This window comes from Salmo salar, chromosome ssa19 (genome assembly GCF_905237065.1).
Source record: "Salmo salar chromosome ssa19, Ssal_v3.1, whole genome shotgun sequence".
NCBI lineage: Eukaryota > Metazoa > Chordata > Actinopteri > Salmoniformes > Salmonidae > Salmo > Salmo salar.
In genome coordinates this window covers 56131416-56154051 of record NC_059460.1, presented here as the reverse complement: position 1 = coordinate 56154051, position 22636 = coordinate 56131416, and the positions used below count along the sequence as shown (strand labels likewise).

The 22636-nt window shown below is 43.5% G+C and overlaps 1 protein-coding gene across 8 annotated transcripts in view; it reads left to right on the top strand.

Annotated features, from left to right (window-relative positions):
• Positions 1-22636, top strand: part of raraa (retinoic acid receptor, alpha a) — a 213815-nt gene that overhangs the window by 55682 nt on the left and 135497 nt on the right. For 2 of the 8 annotated variants that reach the window (XM_045702523.1, XM_045702526.1), the window contains exon 3: positions 1049-1169. The exons of the other annotated variants lie outside the window; for them this stretch is intronic. The gene's annotated coding sequence lies outside the window, so the exon portion shown is untranslated. The remainder of the gene's footprint in view (positions 1-1048; positions 1170-22636) is intronic. 8 annotated transcript variants of the gene reach the window in all.

Genomic DNA, 22636 nt, shown 5'->3' with positions numbered 1-22636 from the left:
TGTAATACATTCTAAGGCTGCATGATGTGACTAATGATGTTGCATGAAAGGCATGAGCTCTTCTCTGTTTCTTGTGCTGGCTGCACGCACTTCATCAGTCTCTCATTCATAATTTGACAAGCACTTGATAATATTCTCACCCATCAGACTATTCTTAATTTAATCTGGTCTTTATATATAGCCTATGGGTGCAATTAGTTTTGATTGAGAATGGCGGACAAAAAAAAGTAATCCGTAGCCTGCACTCGAATAGCAGTTACGTGCGGTTATGTTTTTAATATGCAAGCATAGGCAGCACGTTCATAAGGCTAGTGGAAGCTAATGTTTTCCTAAAGTAAATTGAATTAAATTGCCAAAATTATAAAGCCTAATTATTCTACTCCTGTCTATACAGAACAAACAAAAAAATTCACTGAAGCATGATTTGGCCATTCGCTTCTTTTAAAAAAATCTGTTGTGGATTGTTTTAAATCGTATTGCCTACAGTCGGAAGGAAAGGCAGCGCGCCCAATTTGGGCAGATTATTATTGACTTGCAACTGTCTGAAAAGTAGAGGCCAAGCCAGGCATATCACCATTTTTCAAAATACAATCGCAGGAAAACATAGTTTGGAAAGCAAATGGTTATTGCTGTAAAGAGAAGACAATGAAAAGACTAATCCGTCTTTTAGTTATCAAAATTCTCAACTTAATTGAGCGAACAACAGTATAGCCTATCTTATTGGCACCAGCGGAGCGCAGTGGCAACATTCCCGGTGGCTGCGTCCCATTTGACTTCAAAACTGCCCGAGTCACTCCCCTCCTCAAGAAACAAACACTCATCTGACGTCAAAAACTATAGACTTGTAGCCGTTCTTTCTTTTCCTTCCAAAACACTTGAGAGTGCTCTTTCTGATCAACTCTCTCGTTGTCTCTCTGAACGATCTTCTTGACCCAAAACATGTCAGGCTTCAAGACAGGTCACTCAACCGAGACTGCTCTTCTCTGTGTAATGGAGGCTCTCCACACTGCCAAAGCTGACTCTCTCTCCTTTGTTGTCATTCTCCTAGATCTATCTGCTGCTTCAACACTGTGAACAATCAGATCCTCCTCTCCACCCTCTCAGGGCTGGGCGTCTCAGGCGCTGCACAATTTTGGATTGCATCCTACCTGGCAGGCTGCTCCTACCAGGTGACGTGGAAAGGATCTGTGGCTGCAACACCTACTCTCACTACTGGTGTCCCCCAGGGCTCGCTTATATGCCCTCTCCTCTTACATTTACATTTACGTCATTTAGCAGACGCTCTTACCCAGAACAACTTACAGTAGTGAATGCATACATTTCATTTCAAGCATTTTTTTAGTTTTTTTTGTACCGGCCCCCCATGGGAATCTTACCCACAACCCTGGCGTCGCACACACCATGCTGGCGTTGCAAACACCATGCTCTACCAACTGAGCCACAGGGAACATCTTCTCTCTATACACCAAGTCACTATGCTCCGTCATATCCACAGTCTCTCCTATCATTGCTATGTGGATGACACTCAACTTCCCCCCTTCTGACACCCAGGTTCATGCTCTACAACATCCGTAGAGTACGACCCTACACCCGAACCCGAGCTCTCCATTCTGCCACCTCTGTTCTCTTGGCCCTTGAATGCACTAACTGTAAGTCGCTCTGGATGAGTGTCTGCTAAATTACTAAAATGTAAATGTCAGTGATTAGAGGGACAATAGATAGCTGAGTACCAGGCCATTAGCGACTGGCAGTTAGCAAGTTTGGTTGGCTACTAAAGAGCTTCAGCAGCATCAGAGCTCCATTTTGGAGATGCATAGTTACCGTGACTAAACAGTCATGTGGAATTTGAGTGTGGATATGAATTTGACTGTGGTAATATGGTCACTGTAACAGCCCTAGTTGGGACACGCAGACCAATAACACCTTGTGCAACGTTCTTCCAACTCGTCTGCCTTCCTGCTCCCCCCTTTTACACACACATACATACACACATACACACTAATAATTGAATTCACTGTAATTGCTCAGGACCTGAAGCTGCTCCAAGATGCGAGCGTCCCAGTAAACAAGCTTCTAAAATAGGCCCTCTGTAATACATGTGACATTTAGGTTGGCAAGCTGGATGTGTTTTTTTGCCCGGCAATAAAAACAACAGCAACGCTAAAACACAGCGGACTGGTAGCCATGTGGTAGCACTTGTCACCCTGTTTAGCGGCGCACTGGTTTGGGTCAGTACACACAAGTAGACAGCGTGCACATGCGCGTGTGCGCACACACACACACCACACACACACACACACACACACACACACACACACACACACACACACAATATATATTTTTTAAATTCTGTTGCAAGAAAATTGAGGTTATACAAAATATTTCACTGTGTTTCAACATAACTCCAAGGTTATACAAAACACTTAACCAGGTTTCAACATAAAATCTCCAATGACAAAAGATCCAATGACGCACCCAAGCACAGCAGAGGCCTCTTCCTGTTTTTAGAAAGGCTCAAGCAGATCAAATAATGTAGCCAGACGCATGTCTTACACAGGGTTAGGCCGTGTGTGTGTGTGTGTGTGTGTGTGTGTGTGTGTGTGTGTGTGTGTGTGTGTGTGTGTGTGTGTGTGTGTGTGTGTGTGTGTGTGTGTGTGTGTGTGTGTGTGTGTGTGTGTGTGTGTGTGTGTGTGTGTGTGTGTGTGTGTGTGTGTGTGTGTGACGTGCTCCGGATATAAGGACATTATTGAATATTAGGAGATGATTGAATGAGAACAATAAGACATCCTTTTCAGCCAGCTGTGTCACTGCTCATGAGATTGAAAAATTATGTAACTGTCTCTTCGAGGTGTGAGTGTGCTTGTCTTGAATGTGTGTGTGTCAGTGGGTGGGGGTGTGGGGGAGTGTGTCAGTGGGTGGGGGAGTGTTGAGTCTAGCTGAAGGGGCTGTGGTTGTGTTCAGCAATATGGACCTGATTAGGAGTGGGCTTTTCCTGCTCAGTGTGACGGGGGCTGGAAGCCCCTCTACTGTGGAGAGCTGTTGTCCTCTTCCTGGAAGTAATAGATAGCTGGAAGACTGCTGGCTCTGTGTGTGGAGATGAACGTTCTCACACACACACACACACACACACACACACACACACACACACACACACACACACACACACACACACACACACACACACACACACACACACACACACACACAAGTGTTAAATGAATGGTATATTAGGGTCTTGCTCTTACAACTAGCCTCTCTAATTCCCAGAAGGGTAACTCCACTCCCTGTACACAACCTTGTGAGGCAGACGGTCATGCAGAAATTTAAGATTGATAAAATGTTATAAATGTAGATAGGCCTTCTATTCAGGATTATTTGAGTAGTTGATGGTGTGCTGTTGAATTCTACACAGATGACTCAACTCTTAAGGCAAGCAGGGAGAAATGACCTCTCAAGAAGACATGGCAACCAGGGAGATTCAGAGACTGACACCGTTCCAATACTCTGGACAAAGCTGCCTTTTCTCGTTTCCTTTCTTTCCTTTCCTTTCCTTTCTTCCCATGTGACTTGACCTAGAAAAACTCAGGGCCCTACTGTGTAACCACTGATAGATAAATACAATCATTTCAGTCTTATCTTGTTAGGCTAGTGGTCGTGAAGGAAAGGAGACGAGGTCGGTAAGCTTTTGAAGACTATGGGACCTAGCCAGAGAGGCAGTGATGGGGTAGTAGAGGGTAGAACTGAGTACAGAGACGTTAGCTAGGATGGGACTGACGGACTGACTGTGGGGGAAGAACAGCAAAGACCACAACTGCAGACCACAGGAGCACAACCTCAGTGTTTCTCTCCCTCTCTTTCTCTCTTTCTGTCTCTGCTTGTCCCTCTTCTCTCACGCCTCTCTCTCGCTCCTTCTCTCCCCGCTGCCTCTCTTCCTCATGCACACCTTTTCACTGCATTCTCTCGCTCTCTACATTTAGCCTTTAGCTTCACCTTCACACTGGCGCTGTACGGTATGCAACTGGTGCTTCGTTTTCCAGGAAGTAGCCATGACGTTTTTGAACTTTTGTAGGCTTTTTGAATGTTATTCAATGGGCAAAAACGTAGCGCAATGGATTTTCAGCGGAACAACTTCATAAAAGGCATCTGGCCAAAGTTAATTCAAACAAAAATATAATTCTACATTCAAAAGGTTGGGGGACATGATACAGAAGTAAAGCAGAAGAGGCTGCCCCCCCACCTCTCCGCTCTGTTCATATTTCATATGAAGCAATCATTTCCATACGACCAGCTGTGTAAACAGCGGGACCAGCCCTGCATGTTTTCTCAGAAAGAAAGGCAGAATTGATGCCGGAAAAACTTGGACACAGCGTGTGTGTGTGTGCTTGTGCATGTTTTTACTGGAGGTGGGCCTGTGAGTGAGTGTGTGTGTGTGTGTGTGTGTGTGTGTGTGTGTCTGTTTTTAAACTGGATGTGGATTAATGTTCTCACGATACCGGTATCGCGATACTAAGGTGTAAGGAAGCAAAGTAAACAAAACATGAAACTGACTTAATTTGAGGAAAACAGTCCTCATGTCGGAAAAAACAGCATTGTGTTATCACCCAGAGTCACATTTTGTTTATTTTCTTAGCTATAGCACACCGTATTTAACCAAAGTAGGTTTTAAAGGACCGTAGAATTCAGTCTGCTTCGTGTTTTTTGGGAGTTTTTTTGCCAAGGAAAATCTGGTATCACGATACTGGTATCGTGACAACACTAATATGCATGTGGGGTAGTCTGTGTGTGCTTTTTTTACATGACTCATGTAATGTGCTTCCTTCTAAACGCCACACTCTTAATGCTGTGCCAAATTTGCACATTGTATTGTGTGCATTTCCACAGGAAATAGTCCTTAATCAGCTTCTCTGCTGTTGCCAGACCTTCACATACCCTAGTAACGTTGATTAGAAAGACGTAAAGGTTGATAAATGGAACAAAGCCTTGCTGTTGTGTGTTCTGTTCACACTAAACCAATTGGAGTCTGATGTCAATCGTGATTCTTAATATAGCTTTGTGATTTTTAGTACAGTGGTGTGATTCTAGGAATGGCTGTATGTCAGTGATGCTGACTAGTAGGTGGCAAGATGCTTAGTCTGATGGCTTACTCGGTGTGCCCGTGTGTGTGCGTGCGTGCATGTGTTGGTCGTAGATTTGTCAGTGCAGCGGTGTATGTGTGCTCATAGACATATGGCTTTAGGCGGACAGCAGCGCAGAGTGGTGGGGTGTGTGTGTGTGTGTGTGTGTGTGTGTGTGTGTGTGTGTGTGTGTGTGTGTGTGTGTGTGTGTGTGTGTGTGTGTGTGTCTAATACGGCAAGGCTAGGAGAGGAGAGGGCCACCACCCTCGGCACGGACACAACCGGACACACAGACAGATCATCCCTGAGCCTATTTTTGCAGGTGCATGCTCGCTGGCATTTGAGATAATTAAAGCTTGACCTTTTTGATGGGAGCCAGAAATGTCACGGTTCCTCTCTGCCTCTTCTGCCAACAAGTGTAGTCACCTCCTGTCACCTCTCCGTTCAAGCATGCACGCGCACACACACACACACACACACACACACACACACACACACACACACACACACACACACACACGCTGAGGAGGCAGGGCTGTAGCACTTTTTTTTAGAGTGTTCCGTGCTCAATCATTTATAATGTGAGTCACTTAGGTCAGTGGTTCCCAAACTGTGGGTTCCCAAAACCTGTTTTCGCTTTGTCATTATAGAGTATTGTGTGTAGATAGATATATTTTTTTAATCCATTTTAGAATAAGGCTGTAACAAAATGTGGATCATAAAACCAGTCAGCATCTGGTATCTCTTTCGCGTAGAGTTGACCAGGCTGTTGATTGTAGCCTGTGGAATGTTGTCCCACTCTTCAATGGCTGTGCGAAGTTGCTGGATATTGTTGGGAACTGGAACACGCTGTCGTACACGTCGATCCAGAGCCTCCCAAACATGTCTCAGGGTGACATGTCTAGTGAGTCTGCAGGCCATGGAAGAAATGGAAAATGTTCAGCTTCCAGGAATTGTGTACAGATCCTTGCGACATGGAGTCGTGCATTATCATGCTGAAACATGAGGTGATGGCGGTGGATGAATGGCACGACAATGGGCCTCAGGATCTCGTCACGGTATCTCTGTGCATTCAAATTGCCATCGATAAAATCCAATTGTGGAATCATAACCCCACCTCCATCATGGGACACTCTGTTCTCAACTTTGACATCAGCAAAGCGCTCGCCCACACAATGCCATACACGTGGTCTGCGGTTGTGAGGCCAGTTGGACGTACTGCCAAATTCTCTAAAACGACGTTGGAGGCAACTTATGGTAGAGAAATGAACAGCAACAGCTCTAGTGGACAGTCCTGCAGTCAGCATGCCAATTGCACGCTCCCTTAAAACTTCAGACATCTGTGGCATTTTAGTGACCTTTTATTGTCCCCAGCACAAGGTGCACCAGTGTAATGATCATGTTGTTTAATCAGCTTCTTGATATGCCACACCTGTCAGGTGGATGGATTATCTTGGCAAAGGAGAAATGCCCAATAACAGGGATGTAAACAAAAGTATGCACAACATTTGAGAATCATTTCTGGGATCTTTTATTTCAGCTAATTAAACATGGGACCAACACTTTACATGTTGCGTTTATATTTTTGTTCATTGTAGTAATGTTCGAGTCACACAAATATCACATGAATACACATTAGACATGGCAAAATGTATAGAATTGCAATAAAATTAGCTTTAAAACTTGAACATTTCCCTGCACCGCATTTTTGGAATTGCAGGAAATAAGCTTTAAACCTGCAAAATGTTCTCTCAGCCAACAAGAGGGGTGTGAACAGCTTTTTTTTGTCATGAAAAGTGCTTGTGCCCATAGAAATAGATGTTAGATGTTCCCCAATGCTGGAATGGGGTCTGAGTGAAAAAGTTTCGGAACCCCTGACTTAGGTGAGACATAAATTGTTCAGCTGTCCCTTTAAGCGGCATTGTAACGGTGGGATTCACGTCTGTCTGTGAGAGATGAAATTCTCCGTCTCTCTTCACTAGCAGTTGAGGAACCTCAAACTAACATTGAAGAAAACCTAGTGTATGAGCAAAACGATGTAAATACCAAGAAAAACAAGGACAAAGTCACACTTTAGTAGACTTTCGGGTAAATTCGGCCAGCTTCCATGCTTGTGCGCTTCTAAAAATGTCACATTGCTCCAAGAGGCGGGATAGCTGTATGGTTTTTGTGATTCGCTACCAGCAATAAAACAAAACGGAAGAAATACTTTGAAAATACCTACGACAGCAATTTTTATTGCTATAAATCACAACTCGCACATGTGCGTATACTTGACTTTTTAAGTTCGCACACATCTATTTTAAGGCGCATATGCATGTAAAATGGTCGCACTGTAAAGCCCTGGGAGGGCCCGCTCAGTCCTAGCCCTCCCCCTTGTCCAGTGTCTTTCCTTCCTCCCTAGCTAAACGCTGCCAGCTACAGTACAGTCTACTGTACTGTAATGTTCTGTCACTGTCCTGGGGGATGCTGCCATGACATACCTAATGTGCATTGTAATAGGGACATGACTTTTCACGCATAGTGTGTGCTGGCTTCTGCACAGACACAGAAGCATGTGCGCACACCGACACACCTACACACAATTGATCCGGTATGTAAATGCATTCCCCTGTACCCACCCACACAGCCCTCTCCTCGTAAAAGTTTCAGTGCGTCGTGCTGCTGCCGCAGCCGCTCTGTACTATGTGTGCCAACCGCCAAGCCATATTCACTCTACTGTTTCTTTTCTATGGAGCAGCTGATTTTGTTGTTGTGCAAAGGTGACTCTGTTTCATGAGGTGATATTTGCCCCCCGCCACCGGCCACTGTGCCTGAGTTGACCGTCATCACGACTCTGTTTTCTTTAGACCTTTCACCACCGGGTGCTTTGTTGTAGAAACCGAGGCGTGTTGCAGACAGCCAGTGTTGTATAATGGTTGTAATGGCTCAGCAACCTTCGCTGACCTCTTTCACACACAGCTTAAGCTACAGCCGTGTAATGGAAAACACAGTATTGTACGTGCTTGCGGCTTTTCCCGATGATTTTCCCAAGAAAAGAACATTGTGTACCAGACTCGCTGATCTTCAGGGACAGGCTAATCCTCTTAGCATGTTAGCATAGCGTTAGCCTACTGTAGGGTTTGTAGACCGTCTCTTAGACTATAGATAGGTCTAGGACAGTAGGTTTAGGACAGTAGGTCTAGGACAGTAGGTTTAGGACAGTAGACCTAGTTTCATTGAACTGTGCTAGCGTTAGCGCCACTTTAGCGTCATCATGCGGTCGGGGTCAACCAGCCAAAGAACCCCCCTTCTCCCCGCTTGTTTTCCAGGGCCATAGCTCGTGTTTGTCTCTTCACTGACGTTGACCTTTTTACTCAGAATGTGTGTGTGTGTGTGTCTGCATGCATATGCCTTTGCCATTCCCTGCAGACATGTTACGAACGCAGCCCTCACCTAACCCTCTCTGCCCATCGAAGCTTTTCGATTATTCATTCAGCATCGGCTGTCAGATCCTCTTAAAGTCACTGGCTCCTGCTACAACATAACATAACCTCCGACCTGCATTCTCCCTACGCGCGCGCACACACACGTGTCAGTGCAGCACAGGCACAAGAAGTGATCTATAATGTTTGTTTAGTGCGGCTCTCATCCTCTCGCCTAACAGATCAGATACAGTCCCTTAGGACTCAGCTTCTAAATGCACTGAAAGAAGGACACTGAAAGAAGGGCACTGAAAGAAGGGCACTGAAAGAAGGACACTGAAAGAAGGGCACTGAAAGAAGGGCACTGAAAGAAGGACACTGAAAGAAGGACACTGAAAGAAGGGCACTGAAAGAAGGGCACTGAAAGAAGGGCACTGAAAGAAGGACAAACAGAAGTCTAAAGAAATAAATACAGGATGGATAAATGGATGTCAGAGAGAGATGTCTGACTAGATAGAGGCTTTTTAAAAAGTATCCATCATTAGAGAGCCCTTTTGAAGGTCCCAGTATCCCCATCCACTCGAGAGTGTATATGCGTGTGTGCGTACATGCGTGTGTTTCTATTCCAGGGTTAGTCGTCCATTCGATCACTCTGCAGCCTGACAGCACAAGGACGTTCAGTATGATCATCTTGTAGGGCTCCAACCATCCTCCACAGCACTGACCTTCTAAGCCAGCCCTATCATATAGAACACATAGATCACAATACATGGGACTGCAAGGAGAGTGGGGCTGCCAGGGTTGGGTTATATATATATATATATTTCTTTATTTAACTAGGCAAGTCAAATAACATCAAATTGATCAGAAATAGAGTGTAGACATTGAATGACTATTGTAGCTGGAAACGGCAGATTTTTTTTATTTTATGGAATCCAGATACTTATGCTCCAGATACTCAACTAGTCTAAAGAAGGCCAGTTGTATTGCTTCTTTAATAAGCACAACAGTTTTCAGCTGTGCTAACATAACTGCAAAATGGTTTTCTAATGGTCAATTAGCCTATTAAAATGACAAACTTGGATTAGCTAACACAACGTGCCATTGGAACACAGGAGTGATGGTTGCTGATAATGGGCCTCTGTACGCCTATGTAGATATCCCATTAAAACTCTGCCGTTTCCTGCTACAATAGTCATTTACAACATTAGTGTCTACACTAGAGGTCGACGAATTAAGATTTTTCAACACCGATACCGATTTATTGGAGGACCAAAAAAACTGATACCGATTAATCGGCCAATTTTTACATATATATTTGTAATAATGACAATTACAACAATACTGAATGAACAATGAACACTTTTTATTTTAACTTGATATAATACATCAATAAAATCAATGAAACATGTTCAATTTGGTTTAAATAATGCAAAAACAAAGTTTTGGAGAAAGTAAAAGTGCAATATGTGCCATGTAAAAAAGCTAACGTTTAAGTTCCTTGCTCAGAACATGAAAACAAATGAAAGCTGGTGGTTCCTTTTAACATGAGTCTTCAATATTCCCAGGTAAGAAGTTTTAGAGCAGTCAGACTGCTCTATCAAATCATAGACTTAATTATAATATAATAACACACAGAAATACGAGCCTTAGGTCATTAATATGGTCAAATCCGGAAACTATCATTTCGAAAACAAAACGTTTATTCTTTCAGTGAAATACGGAACCGTTCCGTATTTTATCTAACGGGTGGCATCCATAAGTCTAAATATTGCTGTTACATTGCACAACCTTCAATGTTATGTCATAATTACTTAAAATTCTGGCAAATTAGTTTGCAACGAGCCAGGCGGCCCAAACTGTTGCATATACCCTGACTCAGGACTCTCCGGACAAGCTTTTTTCCCAGATGCCCCAAACAATCGGAAAGGGAAAATGACTTTACCCCAGTCCTCAGCAGTCCAATCCCTGTACCTTTTGCAGAATATCAGACTGTCCCTGATGTTTTTCCTGGAGAGAAGGGGCTTCTTTGCTGCCCTTCTTGACACTAGGCCATCTTCCAAAAGTCTTCGCCTCACTGTGCATGCAGATGCACTCACATCTGCCTGCTGCCATTCCTGAGCAAGCTCTGTACTGGTGGTGCCCCGATCCCGCAGCTGAATCAACTTTAGGAGACAGTCCTGGCGCTTGCTGGACTTTCTCGCCCTGAAGCCTTCTTCACAACAATTGAACCGCTCTCCTTGAAGTTCTTGATGATCTGATAAATGGTTGATTTAGGTGCAATCTTACTGGCAGCAATATCCTTGCCTGTGAAGCCCTTTTTGTGCAAAGCAATGATGATGGCACGTGTTTCCTTGCAGGCAACCATGGTTGACAGAGGAAGAACAATGATTCCAAGCACCACCCTCCTTTTGAAGCTTCCAGTCTGTTATTCGAACTCAATCAGCATGACAGAGGGATCTCCAGCCTTGTCCTTGTCAACACTCACACCTGTGTTAACGAGAGAATCACTGACATGATGTCAGCTGGTCCTTTTGTGGCAGGGCTGAAATGCAATGGAAATGTTTTTTTGGGATTCAGTTAATTTGCATGGCAAATAGGGACTTTGCAATTCATCTGATCACTCTTCATAACATTCTGGAGTATATGCAAATTGCCATCATACAAACTGAGGCAGCAGATTTTGTGAAAATGTATATTTGTGTCATTCTCAAAACTTTTGCCACGACTGTACTGTGTGTGTGCGTGTGTGCGCGTGACAGCGGAGGACCCTGCGTGGTACAGGGATTACGTGTGCTCAATTACACTTCTCCTGTCCGCAGAACACTGCTATGATGTGTGATTGCATGTGTTTGAAAATCCTGAACGGCTGTCACTATGGCTTTGCTTTTGTGAGAATGAATCCGTGTACATATATTTTTAAGAGTTTGAATGCATGCATTTTTTACAATTCTACACTGAGTTGATTTGTATGCGTTGGTGAATATGTTTGTGCTAGTTTGCATTTGTGTGGTAGTGTTTGTTTGAACTTTGCCTCAAAAACATACAATATCCTAGGCACTTGTTGGCATCTTTCTTGGTCCAAATGAAACAAGAGCCTTGTATATGAAGTGTACTTTTGAGATCTACCACGATAATGCCTACACATTACAAAATCATATGTGCTATTTTCCATTTCAATGCCTTGTTACCTTACGTGACATTCAATACATTGTCACCTTCAGGGTTGGGTAGGTTACTTTGCAAAATTTGTAATCACTAATGTAACTTTTGGATTACCCAATCTCAGGAACGTAATCTGATTATTCAGTTACTTTTAGATTACTTTCCCCTTAAGAGGTATTAGAAGACAAAAATATTTGTAACCAGTTGAACGACATCTATTGCAAGATAAATCAATGTTAAAGTTTACATAGCCGGCCATATATGGATGTTACATTTTACTTTATGGGTTGGTTATGTAGGCTTATTCTAACCCATCGCTTTCTACTACATATAATAATATGATTAAGTTATTTCTTTACATTAAAAACCAAAGTCTATCAGAATTCCATTTATTCCAATAAATGTTATACCCCTTGATCTTCAAGAATAGGACTTGGAAATATGGAAGTATAGATTAGCCAAATTGTTTTACCTGAGCATAACCCCAAAACTAAGGACTTATTAGCCAGCCCTACTCTGTTGTTCATGATTGTGTTGTCATGGAGGACGGATTGTGCTCATTGATTCGAGTTGAAAAATAAATGCTGCGCTCATGGAATGGCATGCTTTGAGCACTACTGAAAAGTGCTTTTTACATGAGAAAAATGAATGCCATATGCTGCATTTGCTATAGGGCTATTGTTAACCTTTTTGTTGGTGACACTTTCATTTCTTGATAATCCACAGATGGAAACAATAACAAAACGGTCACCCCACCTCTGAGGGATGGTCCTGGAGAAATGTAACCACTCTCAGATTAATAGGCATAGCTATGGATGCAAGGACTGACCATCCAATGGCAATGACCCAACACACCTCCAGGCTGTGTAAGGGCTATTTGACCAAGAAGCGAGAGTGATGGAGTGCTGCATCAGATGACTTGGCCTCCACAATCACCCAACCTCAATCCAATTGAGATTGTTTGGGATGAGCTGGAACGCAGAGTGAAGGAAAAGCAGCCAACAAGTGCTCAAGACTGTTGGAAAAGCATTCCAGGTGTGGCTTGAGAGAATGCCAAGAGTGTGCAAAGCTGTCATCAAGGCAAAGGGTGGCTACTTAGAAGAGTCTCAAATATACTTATATTTTGATTTGTTTAACACTTTTTTTGGTTACTCCGTGATTCGATATGTGTTATTTCATAGTTTTGATGTCTTCACTATTATTCTACAATGTAGAAAATAGTAAAAAATAAAGAAAACCCTTGAATGAGTAGGTGTGTCCAAACTTTTGACTGGCACTGTGTGTGTGTGTGTGTGTGTGTGTGTGTGTGTGTATAATTTATAAGTCCAAAAATGGATGTAGCAACTACAGATTGCCCCTTTAAGTCTTATCAACAGTGTGCGAATTTTAACATGTGTCCATTAGGCCTATGGATGTCATTTTTTTAATCAGCATTAGATTGAGCAATAAAAGCCCCACTTTGATTCAATATGCTGGGATCCGCACTGTGCTGGCTGTCCACTGGTTTGCTGGCTGTCCACTGGTTTTAAAAAGAGTGATTGATAGGCAGTTTAAACTTCTTGAATTCAATCATTATTGGGTTCAAATACACATTTAGATTTGTGAACAGCCATCCAAAACAACCACAATCCGTAAGGCGCAAATAGCTAAATGAGAGATCAACAGTGTGATTCACATCAATGCGCTATGTAGATATCAATAATAAGTGATATCCGTATCGCTGTAGACTACACCACTGCTGTCATCCTTACCTCCAAGCGTTTATTCAAGTTGGATAATCTTCGGATGCCGACAGCAGTCGTACCATTGGAAGACATAGTTTGGACTGTAGCCTACAAAAGCCTATTCCTGCTCTTGTGCCGCGATCCATCAACCCCATTTTCTGTGTCCTCATAGTGGTCTCTGACTTGTGGTCAGACTCGCTCAGGTGGAACAAACTTAAACTTGAGCCTTTTTTCAATGCTGATTTGAATGTCATTGAGAAAACAGAGAAGTGTCAAAGATATTTTTTTCCGCCAACATCCTTTCTGAATTTAAAAGTTATCCTCGGAAGTAATCATCTAGTTTTTTGAAAGTATCTGTAATCTGATAACAATATTTTTGCTAACGGATTAGAGTTACCCTTTTTTGGTAACGTTTTACATGTAATCTGTTACTCCCCAACCCTGGTCACCTTTAAGTGAACTGTAGACCAATCTCTCTCCCAGGTTTCCACGTATCGACAGACAGAGAATGTAACGGAGATCTCTTGAACACAGTGAGAGCAGCTAGAGAATACGTATATTTCTGTACAGTGGGTCAGTTGTAAGGTCATGTAGCTTATGGTTTAAAATGGCCGGCTTAGGTGACGTAAATTCCAGATGGCTTGGTGATAGAATACATAGCAATTGACCCATTTTCAGCCTGCAACCTTTCCTCTGATCTCTGTCGGCACGTTGTTGATACACAACCTATAGCCTATAGCTAAGCTACCATATCTAAATATGCAGCGAGCATGTATTTCCATGATTATGCTGTGTTTTAAGCCTGGTTAGATGATTTACTCTGATGTTTTGACATGTGAACCAGACCAATATGTAACTGTACCTCAGCTATTATGGAGCCTATGTCCTCTCAATATGGCTCTAAACAACAGTAAAACAGGTGGGTAGTACAAGTGAGGTTTTAAAAGTGAAATAAAACAGCTCCCTTCGGTTTTTAAAGCTCTTTCGTTATTGCAATACGCCCCTCGTGCAGAGCCCTCTGTTTTTAAGTGTGGGTGGGTGGAAGGTATCCGGCTTCCCAGTGATATGACAGGGAGAGCACTTTGTAGAGCCCATAAAGCCATGCTCTCAGCCTGATGAAGAGACAGACACAAACCAGGGGCACGGCACCATATAAACCATGTCTGGGAGATGGACTTAAAAAAACGTGTGCTACATTTATTTTATTTATTTTTTATTTCACCTTTATTTAACCAGGTAGGCCAGTTGAGAACAAGTTCTCATTTACAACTGCGACCTGGCCAAGATAAAGTAAAGCAGTGCGACCAAAAACAACACAGAGTTACGCATAAACAAACGTACAGTCAATAACACAATACAAAAAAATCTATGTACAGTGTGTGCAAATGTAGAAGAGTAGGGAGGTAAGAAAATAAATAGGCCATGGAGGCGAAATAATTACAATTTAGCATTAACACTGGAGTGATAGATGTGCAGATGATGATGTGCAAGTAGAGATACTGGGGTGCAAAAGAGCAAGAGGATAAGTAACAATATGGGGATGAAGTAGTTGGGTTTGCTATTTACAGATGGGCTTTGTACAGGTACAGTGATCGGTAAGCTGCTCTGACAACTGATGCTTAAAGTTAACGAGGGAGATATGAGTCTCCAGCTTCAGTGATTTTTGCAATTCGTTCCAGTCATTGGCAGCAGAGAACTGGAAGGAAAGGCGGCCAAAGGAAGTGTTGGCTTTGGGGGTGACCAGTGAAATATACCTGCTGAAGCGCGTGCTACGGGTGGGTGTTGCTATGGTGATGGCTTGGTGAGATAAGGCGGGGCTTTACCTAGCATAGACTTATAGATGACCTGGAGCCAGTGGGTTTGGCGATGAATATATAGTGAGGGCCAGCCAACGAGAGCATACAGGTCGCAGTGGTGGGTAGTATATGGGGCTTTGGTGACAAAACGGATGGCACTGTGATCGACTACATCCAATTTGCTGAGTAGAATGTTGGACGCTATTTTGTAAATGGCATCGCCGAAGTCAAGGATCGGTAGGATAGTCCGTTTTACGAGGGTGTTTGTCAGGATGGATATAGGCCTATAACAGTTTGGGTCTAGAGTGTCTCCCCCTTTGAAGAGGGGGATGACTGCGGCAGCTTTCCAATCTTTGGGGATCTCAGGCGATACGAAAGAGAGGTTGAATAGGCTCGTAATAGGCTTTGCAACAATTTTGGCAGATCATTTTAGAAAGAGAGGGTCCAGATTGTCTAGCCCAGCTGATTTGTAGGGATCCAGATTTTGCAGCTCTTTCAGAACATCAGCTGTCTGGATTTGGGTGAGGGGGGGGCTTGGGCAAGTTGCTGCAGGGGGTGCTGAGATGTTGGCTGGCGTAGGCGTAGCCAGGTGGAAAGCATGGCCAGCCGTAGAAAAATGCTTATTGAAGTTATCGATTATCGTAGATTTATTGGTGGTGACAATGTTTCCTATCCTCAGTGCAGTGGGCAGCTGGTAGGAGGTGCTCTTATTCTCCACTTTAGTGTTCCAAAACATTTTGGAATTAGAGCTACAGGATACAAATTTCTGTTTGTTTGAAAAAGCTAGCCTTAGCTTTCCTAACTGACTGTGAGTATGTTGGTTCCTGACTTCCATGAAAAGTTGCATATCGCGGGGGCCATCAAATCAAATTTATTTGTCACATACACATGGTTAGCAGGTGTTAATGCAAGTGTAGCAAAATGCTTGTGCTTCTAGTTCCGACCATGCAGTAATATCTAACAAGTAATCTACCAATTCCACAACAACTACCTTGTACACACAAGTGTAAAGGAATGAATACGAATATGTACATAAAAATATATAAATGAGTGATGGCCGAACGGCATAGGCAAGATGTAATAGATGGTATGGAGTACAGTATATACATATGAGATGAGTATTGTAGGGTATGAAAACATATAAAGCAGCATTATTTAAAGTGGCTAGTGATACATTACATCAGGATGGCAAGATGCAGTAGATGGTATAGAGTACAGTATATACATATGAGATGAGTAATGTAGGTTATGAAAACATAAAGTGGCATTGTTTAAAGTGGCTAGTGATACATCTAATTACGTCAAGATGGCAAGATGCAGTAGATGGTATGGCGTACAGTATATACATATGAGATGAATAATGTAATTTATGTAAACATTATCGAATAAAAATAATATAAAGTGGCAAGTGATAAATTGATTACATCAATTTTCCCATTATCAAAGTGGCTTGAGTTGAGTCAGTATGTTGGCAGCAGCCACTCAATGTTAGTGATGGCTGTTTAACAGTCTGATGGCCTTGAGATAGAAGCTGTTTTTTAGTCTCTCGGTTCCAGCTTTGATGCACCTGTACTGACCTCACCTTCTGGATGTTAGCGGGGTGAACAGGCAGTGGCTCGGTGGTTGCCGTCCTTGATGATCTTTTTGGCCTTCCTGTGACATCGGGTGGTGTAGGTGTCCTGGAGGGCAGGTAGTTGCACAATCGAGGATGCTCTCGATTGTGCATCTGTAAAAGTTTGTGAGTGTTTTTGGTGACAAGCCGAATTTCTTCAGCCTCCTGAGGTTGAAGAGGCGCTGCTGCGCCTTCTTCACCACGCTGTCTGTGTGGGTGGACCATTTCAGTTTGTCCGTTATGTGTACGCCGAGGAACTTAACCTCTATGGGCTAGGTGGGACGCTAGCGTCCCCCCCGTGGTGCACTCCATCAACAGCAGGTGCATTTCAAGAGCGGCAAATTTGAATCCAAATAAATGTCAAAATTCAAATTTTTCAAACATACAACTATTTTACACCCTTTGAAAGATAAACATCTCCTTAATCTAACCACGTTTTACGATTTCAAAAAGGTTTTACGGCGAAAGCATAAATTTAGAGTATGTTAGGACAGTACATTTACAAGAGTTGTGTGTAATGTTTTGTCAATTCAAAGACAGGGTCACCAAAACCATAAAACCAGCTAAAATGATGCACTAACCTTTTACAATCTCCATCAGATGACACTCCTAGGACATTATGTTAGACAATGCATGCATTTTTAGTTCTATCAAGTTCATATTTATATCCAAAAACAGCGTTTTACTATGGCATTGATGTTGAGGAAATCGTTTCCCTCCAATAACCGGCAGTCAAGTCAACACCACAAATTAAATAATTCAAATTAGAAAACATTGGTAAAATATTATATTGTCATTTAAAGAATTATAGATTTACATCTCTTGAACGCAATCAACTTGCCAGATTTAAAAATAACCTTACTGGGAAATCACACTTTGCAATAATCTGAGCACTGCGCCCAGAAAAATACGCGTTGCGATACAGACTAGACGTCATGTTGGGGAGATCTAAAATCGAAAATACTATGTAAATAATCCATTACCTTTGATTCTCTTCATCAGATGTCACTTCCAGGTATCACAGGTCCATAACGAATGTAGTTTTGTTCAAAAAAGCTCATCATTTATGTCCAAAAATCTCCGTCTTGTTAGCACATGATCTAAGCCAGCCGGACTTCTCGTCATGAACGAGGGGAAAAAATATATTTACGTTCGTTCAAACATGTCAAACGTTGTATAGCATAAATCATTAGGGCCTTTTTAAACCAGAACATGAATAATATTCAAGGTGGACGAATGCATACTCTTTTATAACGTATTGGAACGAGGGTACCCAACATGAACTCGCGCGCCAGGTGTCTAATGGGCCATCATCGTTCCATGGCTCTTGTTCGGTCAGATCTCCCTCCAGAAGACTCAAAACACTTTGTAAAGGCTGGTGACATCTAGTGGAAGCAATAGGAAGTGCCAAAATATTCCTCAGCCCCTGTGTTTTTCAATGGGATAGGTTTAAAGGTAATACAACACATCAGGTATCCACTTCCTGTCAGAAAATGTCTCAGGGTTTTGCCTGCCAAATGAGTTCTGTTATACTCACAGACACCATTCAAACAGTTTTAGAAACTTTAGAGTGTTTTCTATCCATATATAATAAGTATATGCATATTCTAGTTACTGGGTAGGATTAGTAACCAGATTAAATCGGGTACATTTTTTTTATCCAGCCGTGCAAATACTGCCCCCTAGCCCTAACAGGTTAAAACTCTCCATTACTGTCCTGTCAATGTAGATATTCGATGCTAATGCAGAGTGCCACAGGATGTTTTTGTGCTGGTCAAGGGCAGTCAAGTCTGGGTTGAACCAAGGGCTATGTCTGTTCTTAGTTCTACATTTTTTCAATGGGGCATGCTTATTTAAGATGGTCAGGAAAGCACTTTTAAAGAGCAACCAGGCATCCTCTGCTGACGGAATGAGGTCAATATCCTTCCAGGATACCCGGACCAGGTCGATTAGAAAGGCCTGCTCGCTGAAGTGTTTTAGGGAGCGTTTGACAGCGATGAGGGGTGGTCGTTTGACCGCGGTCCCATTACGCACGTAGGCAATGAGGCAATGATCGCTGAGGTCCTGGTTGAAGACAGCAGAGGTGTATTTAGAGGGCAAGTTGGTCAGGATGATATCTAAGAGGGTGCCCATGGTTATGGATTTAGGGTTATACCTGGTAGGTTCCTTGATAATTTGTGTGCGATTGAGGGCATCTAGTTTAGATTGTAGAACGGCCGGGGTGTTAAGCATGTCCCAGTTTAGGTCACCTAACCGTACGAACTCTGAAGATAGATGGGGGGCAATCAATTACAGTGGAGGTAAACCTAGGCATTGAGTGACGATGAGAGAGGTTTTGTCTCTGGAGGCACCATTTAAGCCAATTGAGATCAGCGCATGTGTGGGGGGTGGAACAAAAGGGCTAGCTAAGGCATATTGAGCAGGGCTCGAGGCTCTACAGTGAAATAAGACAATAATCACTAACCAAAACAGCAATAGACAAGGCATATGTGTAGCCGAGTGATCATACCTGACCAAAAGTGTGTGGACACCTGCTCGTCGAACATCTCATTCCAAAATCATGGACATTAACATGGAGTTGGTCCCCCCTTTGCTGCTATAACAGCCTCCACTCTTCTGGGAGGCTGTAGTCTTTTCCTGGCATCCACCAAACCCAGATTAGTCCGTCGGACTGCTAGATGGTGAAGTGTGATTCATCTCTCCAGGGAACACGTTTCCACTGCTCCAGAGTCCAATGGCGTCGAGCTTTACACCGCTGCAGCCGCCACTTGGCATTGCGTATGGTGATCTTAGGCTTGTGTGCGGCTGCTCGGCCATGGAAACCCATTTCATGAAGCTCCCGACGAACAGTTCTTGTGCTGACGTTACTTCCAGAGGCAGTTTGGAAGTCGGTAGTGAGTGTTGCAACCGAGGACAGATGGTTTTTATGTGCTTCGCGCTTCAGCACTCGGCGGTCCCGTTCTGTGAGTTTGTGTGGCCTACCACTTTGCGGCTGAGCCGTTGTTATTCCTAGACGTTTCTATTTCACAATAACAGTCCTTACAGTTGACTGGGGCAGCTCTAGCAGGGCAGAAAATAGAATTACTCATTTGTTGGAAAGATGGCATCCTATGACGGTGCCACGTTGAAAGTCACTGAGCTCTTCAGTAAGGCCATTCTACTGACAGTGTTCGTCTATGGAGATTGCATAGTTGTGTGCTCGATTTTATACACCTGTCAGCAACGGGTGTGGCCGAAATAGCCAAATCCACTAATTTGAAGGGGTGTCCACGTACTTTTGTTGATATAGTGTATATCCCACTTTTATACAGAAAGTCAGGCGTCGCTGAATAGACCTACAGGTGTGATTGAAGAATGAAGCAGGTGTTAGACATGGGCTTTGCTACACAGAAAGCAGCAGTTGACGACTTAATTGTCGTCACTTCAATAAAATCGGTAGCCCTATATCAATATCTTTAGTAATACCAGTATCATGACATTAGCTTTTATAACCTTCAATCTGTCTTTTTTTTCTTGGACCAGAATGAGTCTTTCTCTCTCCCCTACCTATTGTTCCTGCAGTGAGGTTTCAACATCGAATGTTTTCATAATTTATCTGCGGATAATCGCCAAAAAACAGTAGTAGCCTACCTGAATTGAAATTAGAGCGCCAAATGAACGGTCGTCAACCAAGTAACATTGAATAGCCTATGCGCCCCGACTCCGTGGCTGGCTATATAGGCAGATGAAACAAGCGAAATAATTGAATGTGGCACAAACAATGTATTAAATGGATTTCAACACATCGTTACGACCTTCCTTACATGGGACATGTAAATTCACTCACAGGAGACTATAAAGAAGCATCATGCGCTACCTCCTCCGTGAAAAGACATTTGACCGCAGCTAACCATAGCACACTATAGGTACCGAGAGGCGGAACAGACTGACAAACCAGCAGTGCCTCCCTGTCATCGCTCGCTTTGTGACTGACAGGCGCCTATCTTATCAATAGCTTGCCAGAAGACTCTTATCGTTCATTCTGGAGGGAGAAGGCTATACAGACTTATCTGACACACTCACCAAGGAGGATGGAGGTGTGGGGTTTGGTGGAAAGGATTGCTCAAGCAAGCATTATACACATGAATCACGCATGTCAATGACACATTTTATTTCAATAGATTCTTCCCCCTTGCGTGATTCATGTGTATAATGCTGAGAGGGAGTAAGGTGGTTGTGCGAGCCCGTTAAGGTTCCTCAGACCGTTGCTCCGTGTGTAACACACCTGACTCATGACAGGGTCATTATGGTCAAAATATGTCGTAGAAATGTCATCAAACTGTTTCCCTGATTTATACAGAGGCCTCCTGTAGCTAGACATGTTCCTGTGTACCTGGCTGTAGCTAGACATGTTCCTGTGTACCTGGCTGTAGCTAGACATGTTCCTGTGTACCTGGCTGTAGCTAGACATGTTCCTGTGTACCTGGCTGTAGCTAGACATGTTCCTGTGTACCTGGCTGTAGCTAGACATGTTCCTGTGTACCTGGCTGTAGCTAGACATGTTCCAGTGTACCTGGCTGTAGCTAGACATGTTCCAGTGTACCTGGCTGTAGCTAGGCATGTTCCTGTGTGCCTTGCTGTAGCTAGACATGTTCCAGTGTGCCTGGCAGTAGCTAGACATGTTCCTATGTACCTGGCTGTAGCTAGACATGTTCCTGTGTACCTGGCTGTAGGTAGACATGTTCCAGTGTACCTGGCTGTAGCTAGACATGTTCCTGTGTACCTGGCTGTAGGTAGACATGTTCCAGTGTACCTGGCTGTAGCTAGGCATGTTCCTGTGTACCTGGCTGTAGCTAGACATGTTCCTGTGTGCCTGGCAGTAGCTAGACATGTTCCTGTGTACCTGGCTGTAGGTAGACATGTTCCAGTGTACCTGGCTGTAGCTAGACATGTTCCAGTGTACCTGGCTGTAGCTAGACATGTTCCTGTGTACCTGGCTGTAGCTAGACATGTTCCTATGTACCTGGCTGTAGCTAGACATGTTCCAGTGTACCTGGCTGTAGCTAGACATGTTCCAGTGTACCTGGCTGTAGCTAGACATGTTCCTGTGTACCTGGCTGTAGCTAGACATGTTCCAGTGTACCTGGCTGTAGCTAGACATGTTCCTGTGTACTTGGCTGTAGCTAGACATGTTCCAGTGTACCTGGCTGTAGCTAGACATGTTCCAGTGTACCTGGCTGTAGCTAGACATGTTCCTGTGTACTTGGCTGTAGCTAGACATGTTCCTGTGTACCTGGCTGTAGCTAGACATGTTCCAGTGTACCTGGCAGTAGCTAGACATGTTCCTGTGTACCTGGCAGTAGCTAGACATGTTCCAGTGTACCTGGCTGTAGGTAGACATGTTCCTGTGTACCTGGCTGTAGCTAGACATGTTCCTGTGTACTTGGCTGTAGCTAGACATGTTCCTGTGTACCTGGCTGTAGCTAGACATGTTCCTGTGTACCTGGCTGTAGCTAGACATGTTCTTGTGTACCTGGCTGTAGCTAGACATGTTCCTGTGTACCTGGCTGTAGCTAGACATGTTCTTGTGTACCTGGCTGTAGCTAGACATGTTCCAGTGTACCTGGCTGTAGCTAGACATGTTCCAGTGTACCTGGCAGTAGCTAGACATGTTCCTGTGTACCTGGCAGTAGCTAGACATGTTCCTGTGTACCTGGCTGTAGCTAGACATGTTCCAGTGTACCTGGCTGTAGCTAGAGACGAGACTTGTCTGAGTAATGGACTAGAATAGATAGTCTTACAGTATATTGTGTTTGTCTAATGTTGGTAAAACAATGCGTAA